Here is a 26,082-nt window from a genome sequence, read left to right as displayed (position 1 = left end):
AATAAAAAAATAAAAAACTTCTGAGTTAATACATAAACAGAAAGGCAAACTCACTAAACTGGAAGATAACCTCAATCTCCGTCACCCGGCATATTTCGTTTCTACATTTTTAAGTGTATTTGAGCATCTCCATTTCATTTGCGTCGTCTTTGGCACCCACTGGCGGCACCTGACATTCCTCCGTTGTTCCTTCACCTTCATGTGCATGGCTGTGACTGCCAGTGCCAAATGCCTTGTTGGTTTCTCTTTTGTACGAATAAAACCGACATACAACCAGGAATAAACTGAAATTTAGAAAGCTGAGAACAGCGACGAGCGCATAATAGTCGTAAATACGAGATGCGTTTAGATTGCTCAGAATCCAGCTAGTGTGGCCCTTTCGTCCAGTGATGTCATTCGAAACATTCAGAAGAATACTGGTGAGAAAACTCCCAATTCCTGCAGTGGTGATGTATAGTCCAGTTCCTAGACTCTGCATGCTCTCGGGGGCCTGATCATAAAAGAATTCTAACTTTCCCGCTTCAAAAAAGGCTTCTGCTATACCTGCCAGCAAAAATTGAGGAAGCAAAATGAAAACGGTGAGTGGAACTGCTTCCGTGCTTCCTTGAAGCCCGTGCTGTTTCACAAAACTAATCCTTTTCATATCAGTTATGGAGGCCACTGCCATGGTTAAACCGTGGATGGCCATGCCAATACCCAGTCTCTGTAGCATTGTTATACCTCTGGGATTGCCCGTGATTCTTCTCATTATCCTTACAAGAACTCTCTCATACAGTACAAGGGATACCAGTATTAACAACGCGGTGAACGTTGAAAGGGATCCTGCAGGGATTTGAAAGTGCGGACCCATATGTCTGTTCAGTGTCGTTGCTTGTCTTACGAATAGTGTGCTGGCATGTGCAAACGCAGAGCTTGGAACGAACATGGTAACCCAAACAGGAAGCATTTTTATCATAAGCTTGGTTTCTTCTACCTGAGTTACCGGGCACAGCTTCCATGGACTGTGTGACCCATCCTTTGTTGCGGCTTTGTCTAGAAATCTGCAAGAGGCAAAACAAAGTAATATTGTAACATTTTCATGAGCTCTGAAAAAACTATTTATATCAGAATGGGAATATCAGTGTTCTGAAATACTGAAAGTATTTTCTAAATACGCAAGTTTAACGTGATTTTACAATGTAGTATTTTGATGAATTTGGGAGTGTTCCGGTTTCAAATTTGTTCAATTTAACAATGACATTATTTCTGATGAAATAAAACTGACGGATGAACTGTATGTTAACTTAAATTGTTTGGCCAAATTTATACTGACTTGGAAATTGTTTGAGGAAATTTAAATATTAAATTTTAAGGAAAAAAAATATTAATTAATAAGTATACTTTGACAAGTCTAAATTTAGAGTTATTATGCCATTAGGCATTCCTTGAGAACTCCTCCAGGTTCACTCTGTACTAGTCTGCAACGTTGGGTTGAGCCTGAGATTATGAATTGTGTGTCATCGCATGAATAGTCAGCCAATAATTACCGAAAAAACAGTTAGTAAAAAGACAATGAGACTTTTGTTTCATCAAATAGAGGTTCATTGTAAATCTAAATGATAACCCAAAATAAGAAGTTTGATATTGGGAAGATTAGCATTGGGCACGGTGTTTTGCGTCGTTGTTATACAAAACTTTTACAGAAGTCTAAACCGTGTTAATTTGGAATTATAGAGCTCGTCAACAATTTATTAATAAACCATATTTAATATTTACCCTTTACAATAATATAGATAAATACTGAAGCTAATAAAAAAGTTTAGATTAGAAGTCCTTAATAAATACCAAGCTACTAAGAAACTATGGAGATTCAATAGGCCCTCTTGGTCCAAGAGGACGTGACCCATATTTTTTGTCTTTCCTTTTCAATTGTATGTTTTTATATCCATTTGTAGTGTCTTCGATATCTCAACATTGAAATTTGAAGGTAACAAATTTCCTTGAATTTTGGTTATGAAGTAACTTGTTTATGTTTAACTTGTGTAGAAACATAAAGGAGCTTCTCTCATTTTCTTCTATGGGCAGTTGTAAGCATCTGAGAGTAAGTATAAAATTAGCATTTGTAATAAAATAAGTTCACTTGTTTAATTTTTATTCTGTGCTCACTATATATGTTAGCAAGTGGTGTTGGCTTATATCTATAGTTTTTCTAGATAAAGCTATGACAAGCCAATTTCATTATCCTTGGTTGTTTGTGTTTTCCTACAATCTCATGGTGCCTTTTTGTTGTTGTTTGTCTTATGGTTTTCATGAGTCCATGTGTAAGTAAAAATTATGTGGCTGTAATTTTATTTCTGCAACAGAGAATGTTTGAGTCTGCATCTACAAGCTTGTTTTTGCAACAGAAAATGTTTGAGTCTGCATTTCTTGGCCTTGCATCAAGTGGTATAAGAGAAATCTCTATTCCTATGAATTTGTTCCTTTTCATATTTGTTTCAGTTAGAAATTGTGGTTTTGTGATCTCAGACAAAGTTGTCTCAATGTGTGTTAATTACTATAAGTGTAGCTCTTGGAAGACAATGATGTGAAGGAATGTTTGTGAATGGAAGACAAGTTGAGGACTATGAGGATTCTATCGTGAAAAGGAGTTGCCTAAGGAGGCATGATGAACCAAGAAGTGGAGGAATTGAAGAGCAGAGTTTAAGATATAGAGAGTAGAAGATCTAGTGATGTTGAAGGATATTCAAGACCCCAATAGGGGTTCTTTTGTTGTAACAAAGCTAAAGATAGAGTAGACAAATTAATAGAAAAGATAAAAAAAAATAGAGGAATTAAAGAGAAGAGTTTAAGAGCTAGGCATGTTGAAGGAGATTCAAGACCCCAAAGGTTTCTTTGTTGTAACTAAGCTAGAGTATAGAGATGACAAGAAAATATCAAGATGTGGAAAAAATGGCGAGTAAGATGAAGAATTTATTATATGTTTAGTAACATTATAGTTCATGTAGACATGTGCTAAAATTTGAGACACAAGAAGACATTTTTCCAAGAGTATATAGAATAATTCGTCAAATTATAGCTCAAATCGGGATTTAAAGAGCCATAGTATAAAAAGGTATAAATGTACATAAATGGGAGGAGTATTAGTAATTGTTGCTTCACTGTTATGTACTTTTGTCGACTCAAATACTTGCAAAATTTCATTTCCATAGAAAGGTTTGAACATATTTATGCTAAGATATAATGAAAGAGAGGGTAACTATTCCACTTGAGTAAAAACTAGATATTGATCATCTTTTGTTATATTCCTTGTTCAAGGTATTCTTGTCTTTATGAAGAATTGAATAGAATCAATTTTCCTGATCAATCTTAAATTCTTGGACAAGCATCATCCCAATGATTATGACTCCATTATTGTATCAGATGATGTATGCCTAAGTACAAAAATGATATTTCGGCTCCTTCAGAAGATGTTTATATGACAAAATTAGATAAGAATTTAATCCATCTAAATAAAATGGTATTACTGAAGCTTCCTCTTCATCCCACTATCCCTTGTGCTCTCCTGTTTATGACGCATTTACATGCGATTGAAATACTCCATGTTCTTCAACTTCTTCATCAGACGAGGTGACTTATCAAATGACACAAGGTAGTGAGGTTGTCAATGATGAAATAGAAAATAATTATATCATTGAGTATCCTTTCCATCATGTAGCATCTCTTGTTTTAGATTAAGACAACTCTTCAAATCAACCTGCTCATGAAATTTCTTCAATTCATACATCTCTAGATTTGTGATCAGTAGAATATTTCGACGTGAGTAATCTTGTTTTCAAAGTTGTAAAATTTGATCAAACAAATGACCAAGATGGTTTTCATCTCATCAGTATTAATCTCATTGAAATCAGTGAAATCAACCATCCTCACACCATGCAAAATGTGATTTTACAATCCTTGGGAGTTTCGGGACTTTTGAGGGAGGCAACAGACTTCAACTTTCATTGATCGTTAAAACAGGATATCGCAACTCTAGTAAGATCCCCTGAACCAAATTAGATTTGGTTTTCCTCACAAAACTCTTATTTTTGGATGGTTTCACTCGATGTAAATTCCTTCTTGAAGTATGTTTGGCATTCTGGATATAATATTTCAAACTTTAAAGATTTCATTTCTGATCAGATTCAAGTTTCTATTTCAGTTGATGCATCTCCATGAAAAATATTTTCTCTTAAATCGGGTTTGGAGAGTGTATCTCTCATAGAACTGTGAAGTTGATTATTCTAAAGATTATCTTTGGCCAAAGGAGCCATACCTGTCACATTCTTTTCAAAATAATCAGCTCCTTATCCTTCTCGTGAATACTATGATGCTAATATTTTTCTTCATTGCACTTGAAATCCTCTTGAGTGCTACTCAATGCATGGATTATTTGATGAATCAAATTCTTCTTCATTCATTTTACCCTGACTAGTTCCATGTCTTTGTTATACTAGCATTCCTTTTTACTTCTTTCAATGATTGTGATGTTGGCGCAATGTGTGACCAGTTACGAGGAAATGATTTGTTACACTCATCATGCAAGGAAGATGATTCTATTATGCAAATAATTTTCGAATCTATTGAAATTGATTTATATTTGGTAATTACAAAATGGGAATATGATTCTTTAGTGAGCCCATCTAATCATGATTATATCTCTGATGAATGTCACTCAACTTACAATTTTCCCATCAGCAAATGCAATGAAAGGTGTTTTACACCCTTTGATTTTTATGGTTTAACATCTCACTATCCAAATACTTAGCAAGTAGTTGAGGTACTTACACACTCACTCATGGTTATGTCAAATCCTTGTTGCCTTGGCATGCTTTCTGAATATGATCAAATTTGTTTCCCTCACAAGATTCTCATCGTAATTGTTGAGTCTTGAAAATGTCATTCATTTCCATTACACTTTCACTATTATGTCCATTATATCACCTCCATTTCACTACTATGTCACCACATTCATCCCACTTTCATTATCATTAGGCCACATTTATGTTTTTCCAATCTTTATTAATTCTTAGCCTTTTAAGTGAATTTGTGGTTAAAAATTAGGAAATAATGTGCATTTTCTTACACCTAACAAGTGAGTTGAGATTGTTGACATGTGTAGGTCAAATGGAGGCTTCTAGGAGACCCTTATGTGGCACTCTAAGGCCAAATTCGAATTTGAGTGGAAAGAATCATGGGATCATGAGGATATGTGTCACATCTCCTAATTATAGTGTAACTCTAAGAATACATGTGTCTTATCGGTTCCTATTTTGATTAAGACTCTAGAGGTAGAGGAAGAGATTCATGGACTCTCATTAATGAGATGGCTTCTCATCTTTTTGCATAAATAGGATATATCTCTCCTTCATTTGGGAGTTCTTAAGTCCTTAGCTTGTTAGTTCTTAAGCTTGTTAGCTTGTGAGATGGCTTTGGAAGCTTTAGAAAGCTTTGTTGTATTTTGTAATTTTGAAGAATTTGAATAAAGCTTTGATGTTCTCAACATGGAAGGAGATGTGAAGTAGATGTCATGGAGCATATTAGAATGTGAGGTAGAGTATATTTCATTTTGTAATTTTGCTTTGATTTCATTATGTCGTTTGATTGCTTTCAAGTTTGATAGATTAGATTTTTCATTCATGCAATTTTAATTCATGTAAGTGTGTTCAATTGGTTGATTGTAGATTAGTTTTTCTTTACATGTTTTTGTATCAACTAGTGACATGAGATTAACCTCTCTGCTGACTTTGCTTTTCTTATTTTTTTAAATTCCAGTTCTGTTTTGATTTCAGTCTTCTTTACCTTCTTTGTTAGTTAGTTTAGAAATCAACTTGCTCATATCATTGACAGTTACCTCTGAAAGCCATAGCTGGACTACTGGCGAGGGATTAAAGTATGAATGTGTAATTTGGTTTTAGTTTTACTTTTCTGCAATTAGATATCAGATTGCTCAAGTTGTTGATGATTACCTCCAAAAGCCATAGTGGGACTAATTGGCGAGGGGTCAGACTATGAATTGATGTGATTTGATTTCAGTTTTACTTTTCTGCAATTAGATATCAAATTGCTCAAGTTGTTGATGATTACCTCCGAAAGCCATAGCGGGACTAACTGGCGAGGGGTAAGAATATGAATTGATGTAATTTGATTTTAGATTTACTTTACTTGCAATTTTTGGATTCTTTGAGTGCAATAGCTTAAATCACTTTTTTGTATTTAGACAGTAGCAGAGATAATAGTTTCATGATTAGTAATTCATTATTTACTTCTTTTAAATAGCAGCACATTTTTCATTCTTGTTCAAGCATTACTGTCATCACTAGTACATTCTAAGACCTTCTAAAGTGTTAAGTTCTGGAAATCATTATAGAGGACATAATTGCCTTAAAATATGTATCCATACTTGCCTTCTAGAGACTTAGGAATAGGATTTCCATTTGCATTAGACACTTTAGGAGATCAACAAGAAAAAAACCCCAAAACAAAACAAAAACTATAAAACAACAAAGTAAGAAAAAGGTTAACTAAGCACATATGGTGCACACACTTCGTCAGTTTACGATACCCGGATTGATAATTTATGTAGAGCAATTTAAGACTCTAAATTGACTAGATAGTAATCTCGTGCCCCGAATTCAAAATTCATCCTTCAAATATTTTGGGGTTTTCAAGAGGGTAGTCATGAATTTTAAAATCTAATCACTAAATGGTTGGAGAAATCCTACATGGCAGGCTCTGTTGTAAATAAAAAGTTTCGATATTTTTGCATCCTTGTTGAGTTCGATGTAGTTGAAGACACATTCAAAAGACACTTTTGAGGTATGTTGAATGATGGTTTTCATTGAAAATGTAAGAATATGAACTGGTTAGGAGTTTTGGCTATGGCCTATCTTTCTGCCGCCAGGAAATGCCTTCATTTTTTTGTGCAAGTTATTCAAGTTTTTAGTTGTTCACTTGCACATTTCTTTATTTTTTAGTTAATACATCATATCTTTGTGTATGCAATTCAAGAGTAGTTGCGGTGGCTACATTGGAAATTTCATTATACGTGACCCTGTCCTTTTAGTTGGTTAGGTTAGGAGTAGTTCTAGTTGCATATTAGTTTTCCTACACATCCATCCTGCATTTACTTTTTTTAGTTTGTCTTTTGTTTTCTCATTTAGGTTTCGCATCATGTTTTGGTTTAGACTCCCGTTTCTTTGTCTTCTGGTTTTGGTTTCTCGTTGTGTTTTGTATGTTCTTTCATTTTGTGAGACCTTGCAAGAAGATTCTTTGTTGGCTCAAAAGGCAATGTGGAAAAATATAAAAGGACTTTGTGACACTACAACATTCCATTAACCTTCTCTTTGTATTCTTTGTCTTGGTCACAACTTTGTAGAATTTTCTCTACAAATCAGCTAGCTCACTGATATCGTGTAGAAATTTCACCTGCAGATCAAACTGATATGTGCAATGTACTAAAGCATAATACTAGATCTACATCTACCATAAACTTTGTGGAAGCTAATCAACCATGAGCAACATCAAGCATGAACACATATAAGTGTTAAGAAGGAATCAATCACACATAACATAGAATATATCACTGGGGAAAGCACCAGCATAAAACCCCAACACTGTATTATTAATCAAGTGGAGATCCTCAACAACATGCAAAAAGAACCAGCTCAATAGCTATCTTGCTCTCTCGGTAAGCAAAAGATGAAAATCATGGACTACCTAGGCCTCAATATATAGGATGTAAATTGGCCTAATCATACTTGTTGTCACCTCAGGTCCAACTATATAGTCATAGAAGAAAATAGATTCCTTCCTCATGAATGGAATACTTACTAGAAATATCCTAGCATCTAATAGTACACTGTCCCTCATCTGATCTCAACTAGGTCTTTGTCTGAACTGCCATGCATCAGTTATTCATGAGAGAATACATAGTTATTTGAAAATAATAGTTGTCACATGCATACAAGCATCAACAACCTATATCTCATTAATTTAACAACTTGTTAAATTAATCTAACTGAACTTGACTAAGCTAAACTAAGTCAACTAATCCTCTCAATATAGAACTCATCCTTAATTCCTCAATCAATGGAGCAAATCAAGGACACATTCCCCAATTAGTGGAGAAAAAATTGTATGTTCTCACAAAGACTTCAAGTTTGCTTTTCCTTAACTAATTAACTCATGGAGAATTAATTAATTAATATTCCAAACTGCTAGTAAGACAAAATTCGAATTTACTTCCTATAGATAAACTAGAGACTACTATAAATAGGAAGGGACCCAGAAATGCTACTTTTAGAAGATGTTATTTTTAGCAGTTTCACCTCTCACCCAAGGTGGCCAAAACTCTTATTGGCCAAACTACTATTTTTAAATGTGCTATTTTTCACAGTTCTATTTTTAGCACTTTCTAAATTTAACATTTCTTGTTGCACATTTTTCAACACTCCCTCTCAACAGGAAAGGCTTCCTCTCGAACCTGATCCTGTAACTCTAGAATGTACTACATGCAACACATCTACCAAGTGCGGTTGCTCCAGTAACACTCGGAACAAAAAAAAAAACTCCCAACTAACCACTCTTTTGGGCTAGAAACATACTCTGATGTTGAAGCTCTACCTGCTACTGACAAGTGCTCCCTCTCTGACCTCTGCGCTACTGCAACATCTCCATGCATGTCGCACCATTTCACCCTTCTCTGTGCTACCCTACACCGTGCAACACACTTGTGCCTCTCGCATTGCTATAGCCTGCATGCTCTACGCTGCCTTGGGATTCCCTGCGTTGTAGCTCTCTCTGTCGCTCCATCCACATCTGTCTCTACCTAATCAATCAATTTCTACTACTCCACATCGGGGCTCCTATAGCAAGGTCTCATCCAAGACGTTGGGTACCTCAAGGATCCTACCCCTCATCCTTGGGACGATCATTCTATATCGCCCCACCTCCTACCTAGAGGTATGGCAGCATGTGATCCCTCTGCCCACCTGGCTCGAATTTTCGCCCTACTGGAGGTATTTGCATGAGTAGATGTCTCTACTTGATCTCCACTCAGCTTCCCATGTTATGGCTTCTCCACAACCTCCTAAAGTTGCTGCACCAATCGTGGCTCCTCCACAATTGTCTGAGACTTCTTTTGGTGCTGCATATTGAGAGGTAACATACCCTCCCTCTCAACCATCAAGTCTCCATCAGTTTCCTTGATTCTCAAGGCTTTGCATGCATCTTGAACCTCAAGAGCATACAAATTCTTGACCCGTGAACCGATTTGCTTCACCTGTCTAGTGATGATGTCTAAGGAAAACCATTCCCTTACTGAAGACTACATCATAGCCTCTGTCTTCCAACATTGTGATCGACACCAAGTTTCTCTTCAGTCCTGGTACATACTTGACATCGGTAAAGGTAAGGTGAGATCCATACTCCCTCTGAAAAATAACCATGCCTACACCTGAGACACTATACTTTTCATCATTACCCATCGCTGTGAGTATCTGGAGATCTTTATCCTCCAAAGTACTGAACAAACTCTTTTCGCCAGTCATGTGGAAAGAAGCTCCACTATCAAGAAACCAACTACTTCCCACCATGGATGAAACCATGCATGCGAAGAGTGTGAAATCCAACTCAAACTATGAAGCGAGTGCCTCACCTTCAGATCCTTCCCCAGATCCCTTCTTGGATTTCTTCTAGGGACAATTTGCAGCATAATGGCCCACCTCATGACAACAAAACAATCGCACTTTCGATTTGTCAACCTTCTTCTCACCATTAGAAGAACTAGATTCCAAAAGAGAAACCTTCTCCTTCCCCTTCTTTGCCTTACTCGCTAAAGCACAGTTCTCCTCACCCTGCATGGATGAAGAACCGTCTCTGGTGCTCCGTCTGATCTCCTCCTGCATCAAATCTGACCATAGTCGTTCCCAATCTGGCAGTTTCTCCCTTCCATTAACCGAGTCTCGTAGTTATGCCAACTCTTATGAAGGCCAAGGAATGCTATACTTACCACATCATCATCAGTTGTCATGACCCCTACACTTGAAAGCTCATCCCTACATGTGATGAGCTTGGTCAGATACACAAAGATCGTCTCATCCTTTTCACACTTGATCTTTCGAAGTTTGTCCTTCAGTTCCAGCTTCCTCTAATCACTGCTATTTTGATATAAATCTTTCAATGTTTTCCACATTGCATGCGGAATATCCTTCCCATGGAGGCTCAAGACAATGTGATCTCGCACTCCCTCCAAGAGAATTCTCCTAGCTCTAGCCACACACTTCTTCCATTCCGCTAGTTTAGTAGCATTAATAGGCTTAGGGACTTCTTGATCAATGAAGTCCTTAAGGCCGTTATCTTCCAATACTACCTCCATACGATCCTTCCAAGCTATACAGTTTGAGCTGCCATCAAGGGCATACTCAAGCCTCAAACCATAGAACACCATCAGTGAAATAGATGTGATAAGAACTTGAGATCTATATCCAGAATAATAAACTTCGAATTCCTTCTTTTATACTGTTCTTCCTTGATCACCTGTGCTCTGGTACCATGTAGAATTTTCTCTACAAATTAGCTAGCTCACTGATATCATGTACAAATTTCAACTGCAGATCAAATTGATATATTCAATGTACTAAAGCATAATACTAGATCTACATCTACCATAAACTTTGCAGAAGCTAATCAACCATGAGCAACATCAAGCATGAACACATATAACTGATAAGAAGGAATCAATCACACATAACACATAATATATCACTAGGGAAAGCACCAGCATAAAACCCCAACATTGTATTATCAATCAAGTGGAGATCCTCAACAACATACAAAACGAATCAGCTCAATAGCTATCCTTATCCCTCTGTAATCAGAAGATGAAAATCATGGACTACCTAGGCCTCAATATATAGGTTGTAAATTGGCCTAATCATACCTGTTGTCACCTCAAGTCCAACTACATAGTCATAGAAGAAAATAGATTCCTTCCTCATGAAAGGAATACTTACTAGAAATATCCTAACATCTGATAGTACATTGTCCCTCATCTGATCTCAACTGGGTCTTTGTCTAAACATCCATGCATCAGTTATTCATGAGAGAATACATAGTTATCTGAAAATAATAGTTGTCACATGCGTGCAAGCATCAACAAACTATATCTCATTAATTTAACAACTTGTTAAATTAATCTAACTGAACTTGACTAAGTTAAATTAAGTCAACTGATCCTCTCAATATAGAATTCATCCTTAATTCCTCAATCAGTGGAGCAAATCAAGGACACATTCCCCAATTAGTGGAGAAATAATTGCATGTTCTCACAAAGACTTCAAGTTTGCTTTTCCTTAACTAATTAACTCATGGAGATTTAATTAATTAATATTCCAAACTGCTGGTAAGACCAAATTCGAATTTACTTCCTATAGATAGACCAGGGACTGTTATAAATAGGAAGGGACTCAAAAATTCTATTTTTAGCAGTTTCACCTCTCACCCATGGTGGCCAAAATGCTCATTGGCCAAACTACTATTTTTAAAAGTGCTATTTTTAGCAATTCTATTTTTATCACTTTCTAAATTTAACATTTCTTGTTGCACATTTTTCAACAAACTTTTGGTCAGTGATTTTCTCACAAAAAATTCGATCCTTGCATAAGGAAAGCCTTCTGTCGAGCCATGCTACCTATGTCTCTCCTAGAAAACTTACACCTTCACTTGGTTCTTTATGTTTCAATGTTTTCAAGAAGATCCAATTAAATAGAAAAGGAAAAGGGGAACATCTAAACAAGAAAACCAATATTAGAGGTCTTATATATGCTTCTTTGAAGGGAAAATCTCTCATGCTCTCAATAAGTTGGGATCCCTCTTCCACCCATGAAATAAATAAGTGTCAATATATAGTCCTATATAAAATAAATAAATAAAGGCAAAATAAGAGAAAGGACTCATGTGGAGAGAGGTGAAGTAAGCAAGTCCCTCGAGGTACTATCCATGCCTATTGATAGCAAAGAAATCTTTGTGTCCCTGAAGTGACTCTGTCATCTTACTTATAGGCCTACTAGTAGTGGAGCAACACCAGAGAAGAAAATCTACACTCTGAAAATCCAAAGTTTGTAAACTACATTACCCTTTTCCTTATTTGAAACATTGTGTCATTTTTGATCTTATTTTTATGTTCAGCTAAGAAAAGGAATAAATGGGACTATTTTCATGCACGGGGTAAGTGGGGAAGCCATGATAATCTGAATGATGAATCAATAGTTCTTGAAGAACTGTAACTTGCTTAAAGAAGTTATCGAGGCAAAGAAGCTAGAGTTATACCACTGTGTCACCAAGCGTTGTTGTCGTGAGAACACCCTCCACAATTTTGTCTATACTCTAGTTTTGGATCGTACCGAGGATCTTGCAATTGGTTGTTTCGTAGTCACTTCTTGGTTGATGATGCTTTGTTAAGATTTTTGGTTTCCTTCTTGGATTGTAAGTGTCGAAGTCACCTGCTCGCACATTCTCAACCTGTAATGAATTCATGAATGCATTATTTTACACAAGCTTGAACAGACCTACTGCAGTTAGTTAAGGTAGTGTTTACGCCATGCTCAACCCATGTCGATAGTTAATGCACATTAGCATTGACAGTCTCTCACTTTCGGTTGCGTTTGTAGTTCTATTTTGGTCACTTTTGAAACTGTCGGTTTTAAGCACCTTCGTTTTCGGGAGTGTCACTTTCATGTTTTTTACTATCTCTTTTTCTTTCTTTCACTTCAATTATTTTATTAATCATGTTATATTCTCTCTCGCATGTGTATCTCTCACCGTTGTTCATGTATTGCAAGTGTCATTCACATTTTTCTTTCCATATCACATATATCGTCTTCTAGCATGGGAAGTTTCACTCATCGCATAAAGTGGTTTTTTGGTTTGTCTCAAGTGGTAATATTTGTGATAGTGAGTTGTTCTTATCATGTAAACATGTATTGCATTCATTCCCATAAATTTTAGCATTGCTGCACAAGTGTCGCCATTGTCGTCACAAAGTGTATCTTCAGTGTCGCACTTGGTAGGAGTTGTCGCAAAGTTGTTGCGTTGAGGAAGGTATGTTGTTCATATATTCTAGGTGTTCCTTGTCATATCTTCAAGTGATATAAGTGCGTGATCATGCTGAGAGTCTCTCTTTTACCCATCTTCAGGTCAATGATCCAACAATTTATCTGACCAGGAATTCAACGGGGCCACTGAGCCTCATTCTACCTAGCTTGAACTATGCATTCCATAGTATCATCCCTCAAGCAGAACCCCTTTCCATTATAATTACATGATGTGTTGTCTTTTCCTTCCAGAACTGTGCAATGCACAATCTCAGTTCTCAAACCCAACCCTTGAGCTCTAGAACTACGCAAAATTTCTCCCAAGCCAAGCCTGAACTATGCATTACGCAGTCTCAGTCCTCAAGCTTTAGCCTTGAGCTCTTGAACTACATAATTGTGAAATGACATGGTCTCCCTGCCTCCTCGAACTGTGCAATTAGAAAAATCAAGGCTCAAGCCTCTAGCCTAAGCCCTTGAGCCCCTCAACTACACAATCTCTCTGTCTAGAACTTCCTTAACTGCACATTACGCAGTCTCAAGGCTCAAGCCTCCACACTGAGTCCTTGTGTCCCTAAACTATTCAGTGCCTTGGCCTCTATCATTCTAGAACTGCGAAGTGGGAATCTTCAAGCCTAAATCCCCTTCTTAGAGCTCATAACTCTCTCAATTGTGCAATCTCTTGAACTACACATTGTGTAGTCTCAAGCCACAATCATGGACCTTGGCCTTTGGAATTGCAAAATCGCCTTATCTAATCACTCAACCACTCACCATTTCCAGCCCTAACACGTGAGTTAATGAAATATGCTAGGTTAGGGGTTTCTCAGACTAATATCGACTTGTTATGAATCGTTTTCAATTACATGTAGTATGTCTTATGATGACAGGATGATGATGGAGAAAAAGGAAAGGAGGACCTTGCTAGAAGGTTCATGTGCAACTAAATATATAAGATGATCATCATGTGAGAAGACCAAGGAACACTTGATTACAACAAAAAATCAAAGATTAAGACCATATGAATTCTCCATCTGATTCACAACCCTTTGGAGGGAAGATATGAAGAACAAAGCATATCTCTCATGAAGATGAATAATTTCATATCTCTTATTGAAGACAAATTTGCAGAAAAGAGTGGCTTGACATTGCCATGTCATCATGAAATCCATGACATCAGTGTCATGTCATGTCACGAGTCATGATGTACCACATCATTTTTGGATTATGTAAATTCTATATTGGAAAATGTAATGTAAAGTGGAAGTCCAAGAGTATTCTAGGTAATGTGAAAAGTCATGTGGGAGTAAAAATTTTATAGAGAAGTCAAACAATCACGATGGTATCCCAGGAGTTACATGGGAGGTGAATGATCACCCCATTTGTTATGTATATACCCTCATTGTACATGCAAATAACTTTTCACCTTGGCTCTTCCTACCAGGCATTATAGAGGAAGATAGTTGTTTTGGAGGAGAAAGTGACTACTCTAGTGCCCCACTATTGGCACTAGTGGCATTCATTGTCTTGATGTGTCTTGGAACTTTTACTTAATTCATAAACTCATTGAGCCAACACATTGTCATGCATATGTCGTGAATATTGTAGGATTGTTGTTTGAATGTTTGTGATGTATGTTGTTTCCATATTTACTAAGGAAATAGAACTATTTCGGTGGCTTTGGTACTTATCTTGTTAAACGCGTGTTGTATTTTCTTTAATGATCGTTGCTTCCTTGTGAACTATTTCATTGGTTGATTAAAGATTCATTCTTATGTATGTGCTCATGTGACTTTTCTAGATTAGTATTGTTACTTGTCTTTAAAGGGTCCACTTTTCTCTCCCCTTCGATAGAAGGGCCTTGATACTTTCTGTAGTTGAACATTTCACAAGGCATACTCACTTGTTGATCTGAAAATACTTTTGTATTATTCTCTTGTGGTGAAATTCTTAGCCAAGGAAAATCTACAACAATACATGGCATCTGGGCAAGTACTCTAGATGGGGCTCCTACTCCAAATGATGTGAGGTCTAATTGGGACTTCACATTGTGGATACCTCCTTGGTTGACAGATTTCTAACATCGTCAATAGAGTTAAAATGCCTATTGCCTCCAGAGAAAAGGAAATGTCCTTGCACCAAGGACTATACCATATTAGAGAGAAGGGCCTTTGAGCACTAGATAATAAAGGTATGGTTGAAGGTGTTTCTAATTTCATTATAGATATTAATATATATGAAATTCGTGTTCATGGTAAAAAAATCAAGTAAGATTATCAATAGGTGCTACAAGGGCTAAGGGAATTTTGTAATTAGTACATAATTTTGTAAATAGTACATAGTAGCGTGTTTGGATTTGTGCCATTTCTATTATTAGGAAAATTTGTTTATTGTGTGGCATTCGTAGACTATTTCATGAGGAATATATAGATTTGTTTCAACTAGAATAAATTTAATTTGTGTGGAAACTTTAAATAATTCAAGGCTTTTGTGGGGTGTAGAGAGAAAATAAAATGAAGCGTTAGGGTTAGATAATGGTGGGGAATTATGGTGGAATGAGAGCAAGGAATTATGTATGTAGTGTAATATAGAAGGGAATGAGACTACATTATTTTCTTCGCTAAAAATTTTAACGGTGCTGTTTAATTATATAAATTTATTTAATGGGTATTACCTTGGAATATACATATTTGTTTTTGTAGCAATACTCCTAACACGTTGCCACTATGTGTATCTGTCAAAGTAGTGTACTTGATATAACATATGGTGTGAGTTTAGTTTCACCATTAATGAGATCCAAGTGAAGCACATTTCTTAGTGAACAAATACTCACCTACGACAATGGTGCATCTGGTTTTGATCTTTTGTATATTTCATAGCTATGTTTTTGATTGATACATCCATAACGATTAGGCATGGTTTTATAGTTGTAAAAGTACTTTAAATGTTTCAGTTTGAGTTGGAATTTTGCAAACCTAGTGACCCGTAAACTTATTCATTAGCAGATGGTCAAAGAAAAGCAAGGAAGAGAGAGGGATGATAATGAAAAGAATGATGGATCTTCAATTTAATGCATACGTTTAAAAAATTACATAAAATCTCCGTGCAGATCAAAGATATTAACAAGATTTGATAGATACAATGCAAGAATTCTCTCATATAATAAACAAATTAAATATATTCGGAAAGATTACTACATGTATTTGAGAAGATTTGGTAAACATAACACAAGAGTTATGCTATCTTTAATACTATAACATTAGAATCTATATAATGATATTATCACAAACTGCTGAATATTTGGAAAAAGAAAGTGATCCTCCACTTTGTTACAGTTTAGCAAATTTGACATATTTACACTCACAATGGAATTCTTTCTGAGAAGTAATAATTTTTTTTCAAATTTGGCAGGGAATTATTTTCGGAGTTGTCTATAATGTGATTTTTTGGAGATTCCGGTGACGGATGTTGAAATCGTAATTTCAACGCAGACGCCAGAAACCGTCGAGCAAACCCGCCGGAGAGTTCTCGGGCCAGTTTCCGGGGAAGGGAATCTCCGTACTCTTCAACCCGAGAAAATTTGGAGCCGCCACGTGTTTCTGACCTGACGTAACGCAACGTCACGTTCTCGGGAGGTAAACCTCAGCAGTTGTATGGCTTCCGATATTCACCTCCGCCGTCCGATCTGGTTGCGTGTTGTCAGCCGTCGATCCTTGAAGGTGCACGGGCCTGCGTCAATTCAATGCGTTGCGTGGAGTGTTGACCGCCGTAAGTGATGAAGTTATGGCCTTTAATGTTTTACGTAGTGTTTGGTGAAGGCCCTTTTAATATGGGCATGGGGCACGTTTTAATTTATATACATATATGTTTTTATATATGTGTTATGTTTTAAAAAAAGAAATGTTGACCATTTTGTAAAAAGAATGAGAGCGCGTGGGAGCTGAAGTGACTTAAAACCAGTCTTCTCATTGTGATAAAAAAAGGTATGTAGTGTGAGAGCTCCGTGTGCAGCAAAAATGAAATAGAAGTTTAGGCACAGCAGTATGTAGTGTGAGAGCTCCGTGTGTAGCAAAATGAAATAGAAGTTTAGGCACAACAGTGTGTAGTGTGAAGCAAGGAGGGTATAAAGAAATCAGTGTTGATTTTTTTTTTAAAACCAGAAATGCAGCGTAAGATGAAGCCAATTCTTTGGTATTGTATTTGAAAGCATTTTGTGAGATGTTGTAATGTGCAGAAGCACATAACGTTTTTTTTGGAGCTACATATGTAAAAGTTTTTTTTACAGTAGTATGTGTAAAATATTTTTACAGCAGTATGTGTAAAAATAGTTTTATACAGTAAATATAAAAAAAAGGGTTTTACTGCAGTAAACCCAGCACAATAATTTCTCAGGTGAAAACAGAGTTTTGGCTGAAGGTAATTTTGGTAAATCCCTCTCTGCGCAGAGGATGATGTGTGTAACAATTTTTGTTTTAAATCAATAGAAGTGTTTTTGTGACTGTGTAATGCTGTGGTCTGAGTTATTTTTTAAAAGAGGTTCTCTGCAAATGATCCTGGAACAGAGGAAACAGAGCATTGTCTCTGTGGTGGTTATTTTGTTGGTTTTGGTATTTTTCCCCTTAAAAATACCCAACAGTGGTATCAGAGCTAGTCCAGGCTCTTTGAAGACTCAAAGAAGCTGAAGGAAGGTGTTGTTGCAGCAGTCAAACCTCTCCAGCAGTGTGAAGCCACAGCCAAAAGGGATTAAGGTATTTCTCAAAGCTTTTCTTTGTGTTACTGTTGAAGGAACAGTCAGTGATTTTAAAAGAAAACACAGTCAAGTATTTAAAGCCTAGATAAGAATGGCAAGGTCAAAGAAGAAAGCCTCCAGGGCTGTTAAAAATGTGTCTCCCTCCTCTACTAAACTAGAAGGGAATCTATTTGAAAGCATTGTATTTGAGGTTCCAAAGTTTGATGGAAACTTTGATGTATGGGAAATAATGATGAGGGCTTTCCTAATGTCTGAGGGGATTGAAGTCTGGGAGTCAGTGATTGATGACAGCAAGATGGATAAAGAATCCATGGAGTATGATGCACAAGCAGCGAAACTAATCTTGGATGGACTGCCTGATTCTGTGAAGAAGAATCTTGGAAAATATACATCAGCAAAGGATATATGGGACAGACTGCATGACCTTCATGCAAAGGGAGCACTGACCATGACAATGAGTCAAGAAGAAACTTATGAACCCATCATAGAAGCTGAGAATGAAAAGCTTGATCTCATCAAGCTTCAAGTAAAAGAAAGGGATGAAGAGCTTACCAAGCTTAAGAAGGAGCTTGATCAATGCAAGAGGAAACATCATGAAGAAGTCATATCCATGACAAATCAGCTGAATGAAGCAAAGAAGCAGGCAGATGCCTTGACAAGTCAACTTGAACAAAGACACAAGAAAGTGAATAAGCTTGTAGAAGAGATTGGACAGTACAAGGTAGAGGTCTCCTCCCTTAAGTCCGAACTACAAGAAGCCAGGAAGCAGGCACAAGGAGCTGAGAAGAAAATGAAGAGCAGTCAGGCAAAAGATGAAGAAATCTCCAAGATGAAGTCTGACATTATCTCCTTCAAAATAGTAGCAGCTGAAGCTACTCGTAGCAAGGAAGAAACTGAGGGACAACTAGCAAAGAAAAATAATGAATGTGAAAAGTTAGAAGAAGAGATTGTCCTCCTCAGGAAGAAGGTTGAAGGGATGAACAAGATCATGAAGAGCTCTCAAGCTCTGGATGACATGCTCAGCTATCACAGATCTCCATTTGATAAATCAGGACTTGGGTATGTAGGTGAACCCTCAAACAAGGATGAGGATGCTTTAAGCAAGGGAGATGTGAAGAAGCCAGAAAGAGATGGTGATGCTCCTAGTTCCAGCAAAGGCAAGGAGAAAAATGAAGGCTGCAATAGAAGAAATCCTGCTCCAAGAAGAGAACCAGCTCCAAGAAGAAATGTAGCTGATGGCAAAAAGGCAAGAGGCAATGGTGATCATCAAAGGATCTCAAGGCAGCAAGGCTTCAGAAGTACATCAAGGAAACCTCCATCTCCCAGGTACCAAAGTTCATTTTATGGTTATTGTTATGCTTGCTCAAACTTTGGTCATATGGCAAAAGACTGTAGAGCATTTCATGGAGATAGATGTTGTGGTCTTCGACAACCTCTAAGAAACAATTTTAGAAGAAATCATGAAATGTCATTCATGAAAAATGTAGAATGTTTTAGGTGTCATAACATTGGGCATATGGCACGTGACTGTAACTTGACATGGGCTCTCACACAAGCTAGACCCATGCAAAAGAAGAAAGTTACACAAGTGTGGAGAAGGAAGGAAAGGCAATCTGAAAACCCCTTGAACTCCCCAGCTGATCTAAATTTGTTTTGAGAAGAGTCTGCCAAAAGAGGACAAGCACACATTAAAGGGGAGCTTGTAATTTTTGTTTGCTGAACTGTATTAACAGTCATTTGTTGATGAAGGGTGTATTGCAGCACAGCAGTTGCAAATGAAATCTTTGTTAATCCCTCTGAAAGGTAATATGCAGCAGTGATGAAATCAGCAATGTTTTTTTTTTTTTTGTTTTGTTTTTATGCAATATGCACAGAAATGCATAAAGAAGAAAAGATGGTAGCGCTGAAATGTAAAGAGCAGCAGCAAGATAAGAGAAAAATGCAAAGTATGGAGACCCTCACAGCAGTGGGAAAATAGAGCATAAGACAGCAGTTTGGAAATTTTTTTTGGCACATGGATTAGAATGAACAGCAGTTTAATTTTTTTTATGCAATGCAGCATGCAAAGAAATGCATAAAGAAAAACAGGGACAGCAGATTGTTAATGCACATGGGTGAATGAGAATGTATGTGGCAGCAGAAAGCCAAAGGAATTTCACACTAGTGCATTGTGTAAAAAAATGAAGACTAAGATTGTGTGAAGCAAGGGTGCATAAGAAAAGGCAGCAGCCTGTGTTATTTTTTTTTGTGGAGAATGAAGTGCCAAGAGTATGGGCACACAGCAGTATGATAAAACAAAAGGCAGCCACAGTGCAAATTGGAGAGGCAACGCAGCAGCAAATAAAACCCAGGGATGACAGTCTATGGTTATGGGTATGGACAGCAGTGAATATAAAAAAAATTGCAGCAGCAAGTGTATGGACAGCAGCAGCTTGAAGAAAAGTTTTCCCATCGTGAAGAAGGAGAAGCACACAGCAATGCAAATGTGAAAAATGCAGCAGCAAGAAGTTTCGAACAGCAGCACATGCAAAAGAAATTTTCCTTACAGCAGTAAAGGTAAATGTAATGAATTTGTTGTTCATTGAGTTGAAATGCAATATATGCAACAGCAGTGAGTGTAAGAAATGTTTACACACAGCAGTGTAAATTTGTAAATTGGGACAGCGTAATTGTTCCAAGAAAGACAGAGTATTTTTTCTTTGAAAAGTGCAGAAGCAGTGCAAGTGTAGACACAGCGGTGTGGGATAGACACAGTAAAGAAGATGGCACAACAGTGCAGCAGAGAATATGCAGCAGCATAAAAGAACATTGTAATGAGTTTGCACACACAGCAGTGCAATGATTGTTTGTTTTGGAACTGCATTTGAAGCAGTCATTTGGTGAAACCCTCTATTAAAGAGGAAGGTGCTCTTCAGCACATTGTTATGGTGAATCCCTCTGTCATGAGGAAGGTGCTCTTAAGCACAGTTTCAGGTTAATCCCTCTACTAAGAGGAAGACAACTTTGTTTGTTTGTGGAGCTGCATCAGAAGCAGTTGGTGAATCCCTCTATGTGAGGAAGATATCTTTGTAACAGCAGTGTTGGGGAATCCCTCCATGTGAGGAAGTGCTTGGGTATGTTTGAATGCCCAGCAGTTGAAATTAAAGGGGAGTGTTGAAATCGTAATTTCAACGCAGACGCCAGAAACCGTCGAGCAAACCCGCCGGAGAGTTCTCGGGCCAGTTTCCGGGGAAGGGAATCTCCGTACTCTTCAACCCGAGAAAATTTGGAGCCGCCACGTGTTTCTGACCTGACGTAACGCAACGTCACGTTCTCGGGAGGTAAACCTCAGCAGTTGTATGGCTTCCGATATTCACCTCCGCCGTCCGATCTGGTTGCGTGTTGTCAGCCGTCGATCCTTGAAGGTGCACGGGCCTGCGTCAATTCAATGCGTCGCGTGGAGTGTTGACCGCCGTAAGTGATGAAGTTATGGCCTTTAATGTTTTACGTAGTGTTTGGTGAAGGCCCTTTTAATATGGGCATGGGGCACGTTTTAATTTATATACATATATGTTTTTATATATGTGTTATGTTTTAAAAAAAGAAATGTTGACCATTTTGTAAAAAGAATGAGAGCGTGTGGGAGCTGAAGTGACTTAAAACCAGTCTTCTCATTGTGATAAAAAAAGGTATGTAGTGTGAGAGCTCTGTGTGCAGCAAAAATGAAATAGAAGTTTAGGCACAGCAGTATGTAGTGTGAGAGCTCCGTGTGCAGCAAAATGAAATAGAAGTTTAGGCACAGCAGTGTGTAGTGTGAAGCAAGGAGGGTATAAAGAAATCAGTGTTGATTTTTTTTTAAAACCAGAAATGCAGCGTAAGATGAAGCCAATTCTTTGGTATTGTATTTGAAAGCATTTTGTGAGATGTTGTAATGTGCAGAAGCACATAACGTTTTTTTTGGAGCTACATATGTAAAAGTTTTTTTTACAGTAGTATGTGTAAAATATTTTTACAGCAGTATGTGTAAAAATAGTTTTATACAGTAAATATAAAAAAAAGGGTTTTACTGCAGTAAACCCAGCACAATAATTTCTCAGGTGAAAACAGAGTTTTGGCTGAAGGTAATTTTGGTAAATCCCTCTCTGCGCAGAGGATGATGTGTGTAACAATTTTTGTTTTAAATCAATAGAAGTGTTTTTGTGACTGTGTAATGCTGTGGTCTGAGTTATTTTTTAAAAGAGGTTCTCTGCAAATGATCCTGGAACAGAGGAAACAGAGCATTGTCTCTGTGGTGGTTATTTTGTTGGTTTTGGTATTTTTCCCCTTTAAAAATACCCAACAACGGAATCCTGTGGAAAAAATTGAGGTTAAATCTTGATTTGTATTATTTAAAATGGTTTTTTAATTGCATATTTGGATCAAACTTGTGATTCCAATAAATTGCTGCGAAATTTTGACCAAAAAAACCCAAAAAAAAACTTCCAAAAAAATCACTAGAAATCTGCATTATTTCCCAACTCGCTAATCCACTCATGCAATCTATTCATATCTACGTGGTTCGTTCCTCATATTGATTGGTTTCCAAACAGTAATTTAAATAGGAAAATTGGTTTCGAACTCACCTTAAGGTCGGAGTATGAGTAATGGGGAATCTTCCTTTAGCAATATACTCTTTAACATCCACTTCGTAGAGTTGGTTGGGATCAGAAGGTACCTTCACTCTCCATTTCCGAGCTGATGCAACAAGCACCTGTGCCATGCGATTGAATGGATTCCCTTTCTGAACTTTGTGTCTGTAAAATGGAGTCCCTATCAAGAAAATTACTAACGATATGATCAATCCCGTGGTCATAATCCCGTAACCCACACCGAATCCGACCTGGTCCTGGACGTATATGAGAAAGCTCAACGCAACCAGCATTCCAGAAAAGGAAAAAAATATCCACCAATTGAAGAAGGAGGCCTTCTGAAGCTTCTCCTTGGGATCAAATTCATCGAACTGATCTGCACCGATTGTAGAGATGTTGGGCTTTGTACCGCCAGCACCGAAAGCAATAACGTACAACGCAATATAGAAAATCGCGATCTGGTGTTCCGAAGCTTTCTGACACGAGCTGGAGTTCAATTGGCACTTCGGCGGTCTCAGAGATGGCACTGAGACCGTTACTGTCAGAAGTATCATTCCCTACATCGAGGACACCACTGTTAATATTTTAAGAGGGTTCATCTAAATTTGAACCTTCAAGTTATTAACTCATTCCTTAAATCAAAGACAAGACCGTTAATATTTGAAGAGGGTTGATCTAAATTTGAACTTTGTTATCGCATTATTAACAATATCAGGATTATTGAATTGAGGCTTTTGTAATCCATAATAGTTGTAAGCAGAATTTTGGCAAAAATCACATGAGGAAAGACCTTTGTCGGAACCAATTAGTGTGGTTCATCCTCAGACAAGTTGAAGAAACAGATCCAGCTATGCAAGTTAAATAGTTAAACAGATCCAGCGTTTTAACTTGCATAGCTGGACCTGTTGCTTCAACTTGCCGTGACGATGAAACACACTAGTTGATCCGAAACGCGTCAACAAAGCTCTTTCCTCATGTGATATTAGCTGAAGTTCTGCTTACAACATCAGGATTCAACAAATTAAAATAACCGCTAAAACTAACCTTCATGTAGGTAACTAATAATAAAGAAGAAAGGAAAATCCTTTTATAACCACCCACTAGATTGTTGGAGTCCAGTTAATATAAATAGAAAGCAACGTTTTCACATAGATGATGCAGAGTGAGTAGTGTGATAATAATAATGTTTCTGCAAAGCCATACAAGTGTTATTCTGTACATCTAATAAGACAAATTATAAGTGATGGTCAGATATACCATTTAAAATAAAATTTGAAAATAAAGAAAAAGAAAAATTAACACGGGAAAAAATTATTATTAAAAATATATATTTATAAATATAGAATATATAAATTTACTAGAGTTTTGATGATTATGATGATAGTTAAATGTTTATTTAAGTTGTTTTATCAAGTGTTTAGGAACATAAGGAAATATTTTATTTACTTTAAGAAATCATTTTTGTGCTCAAAATCTTAAGGAAATTAATAAATTAACTACTATATTTTAAAATTTTGACACAAATATACTTAAGATATTCTATAAGAAAGTGTTGCTTATTCTCTAACTTCTTTTTTCACAGATATGAAAAACATTTTAAGCGATATTTTTTTGTAGTAAATATCTAATGTACAATTTCAGTGTGGAAATTATGAGGACTTAATTTTATTATAATAATGTTGATTTTTTTGTTTTCATTTTTTATATATTTTAATTATGCTGTAGGCTTCATCTATATTGAAATTAGATTTGAAGACTTTTGATTTTTAAATAAATGGTTTTATAGGATTTGATTTTAAAAAAAAAAAAAAAAAAAAAATTCTTTTCCATAATCTACCAATATGAAAAGTAAACAAATTTTGAGTTTGAAATCCTAAGAAATTTAATTTAAAACCCAATTATTTTGCCACTTGTTAGAAATTGTCGTTGACATGCCAAATTGCATGTTGACGGTTGGCTTGGCATGGTTTGTTCTGGAATTATGACCAGTTTTTAAAAACAAATAAAGGCCTAGTCTCCACGCTGGCTGACCAAGTTTCAACCAGTAAATTTCAAAAACGAAAACGATAAAATTCCATTGTAAAAAAGCAGAGTAGGCGACAAAGTTTCATAGTGCTTTCCTTTTTCTTTTGTTTTTGGATATTTGATTCAATCTATGTAATTTTTATTTTTATTGTTTGGATTTAGAAGTGAATAATTTATTCGTTATATTTTTTTGGTTGATTGGAGCAACACAGAACTCGGGTTGAAACAATATGCAGGCATTTAATTTTTTCAGAGGAAGAAAACATAGCATTCTTTATATAATAAGAGGAGTTTCACAGATGTTGGGAGGATAAATTCCTTTGTTAGATAGCCTATAGGTTGAGAACAATACTGCTATAGGTTAAGAATAATATTGCTACATCGGTGTTGCACATTTCCCAAAAAAATTAGAAAATGAACCCGATCGTACTTTGTGTGCTTACAATCCAAGGAATTCAAAATTGACATCGGACAGAGGGAAAAAAATAGAACAGTAACAAATAGTTGGCTTAGGGTTAAAAAAACCATGCACAGGAGGCATTCAAATTGGAATTTGAAGAAACCCAGGCATTCAAATAGGAATTTGAAGAAACCCTCCTCACAGGCAGAGGCATTAATCATTGATTCAGAAAACATCTTTCCACAATAGAAGGAAACCCCATGTTTGGATAGGGCATCCTCCACCTTATTTTTTTTCACGGTATATATGAATAAAAGATATCTCATCAAAAGAAAGAGTGAGTGAGCGGAACAATGTTCTCCATCTAGTGATGGAGGGATCTCAAGGGATTTATTTCCCTACACCCTCTTAATTATCGATTTTGAGTCCCAGCAAAATTGATAAATTTAATGGCAAGTCATTTTGCACACTCTAGGATCCCCATAGTGTAACAATCTCAAACTGTAATTTGTCCCCTCTCCTCCATAACATTGATGAGCTCTTCCATTGATGAGTGTTTCGCATCTAGATCTGCCTCTCTTCAAGGCACCATCAAAGAATCCTAATAGATATGAGTCTCCTAAATCCTTGAAAATTACAGGGCCCTTAGGGATTTGGGCACCCAAGGGCCAATCACTAGAAAGTGCCCAACAATTTTAAGACCTGTGGAGTGTGCATCAAAAATTAATTCTTCCCTCAAATATAGTTGCATTCCTGATTCTCGAGATCGTCCGAGCAAATACAAAGGGACAGTTCTGAAGGGTTTATGTTTCATTGGCTAGTATCTGAGACATGAAATAATGGATGGGCATTCCCTATCTGGTGGCGATCCCGAGGAGGGACACATGGATGTGACTGTTTAATTCTTCGGTTCCAAATTAAGTTTGGTGACAGGGTTTTTGGTGTGTGACTTTATTGCGGTTTAATGTTTGTTGTCTGCCCTCTGTACTAACCTCGGGCTTGCCACTATAGGTTATGACTTTCACAGAGGGTGTTTGGGAGTCATTTCTCCTTTTCGATGGTTTGGCTCTACGGGTGCTATGTGTTTTCACCTGGTATTTGCGATGGACGGTAAGTATCATGTCTTGTTTGCTTCGTATGGCGGTTTACTATGCTTTGTTAGTTCTCTGTGGTTTATTGGTGTTGTGCCTCTGC

At 36.8% G+C, this 26,082-nt stretch overlaps 1 pseudogene across 1 annotated transcript; it reads right to left on the bottom strand.

Annotated features, from left to right (window-relative positions):
- Positions 1–23,017, bottom strand: LOC149162850 (protein NRT1/ PTR FAMILY 5.3 pseudogene; annotated as a pseudogene). Its single transcript, XR_016261462.1, has 2 exons — positions 22,458–23,017; positions 1–1,040 (listed from the first exon to the last, which is right to left on the bottom strand). The product of XR_016261462.1 is annotated as a protein NRT1/ PTR FAMILY 5.3 pseudogene (transcript).
- Positions 23,018–26,082: the final 3,065 nt, after the last annotated feature.

This window comes from Pinus tabuliformis, chromosome 5_2 (genome assembly GCF_031772625.1).
Source record: "Pinus tabuliformis cultivar Carrire ecotype Pingquan chromosome 5_2, CPIR1, whole genome shotgun sequence".
NCBI classification, from domain to species: domain Eukaryota; kingdom Viridiplantae; phylum Streptophyta; class Pinopsida; order Pinales; family Pinaceae; genus Pinus; species Pinus tabuliformis.
This window is presented reverse-complemented; position numbering and strand designations above follow the sequence as displayed.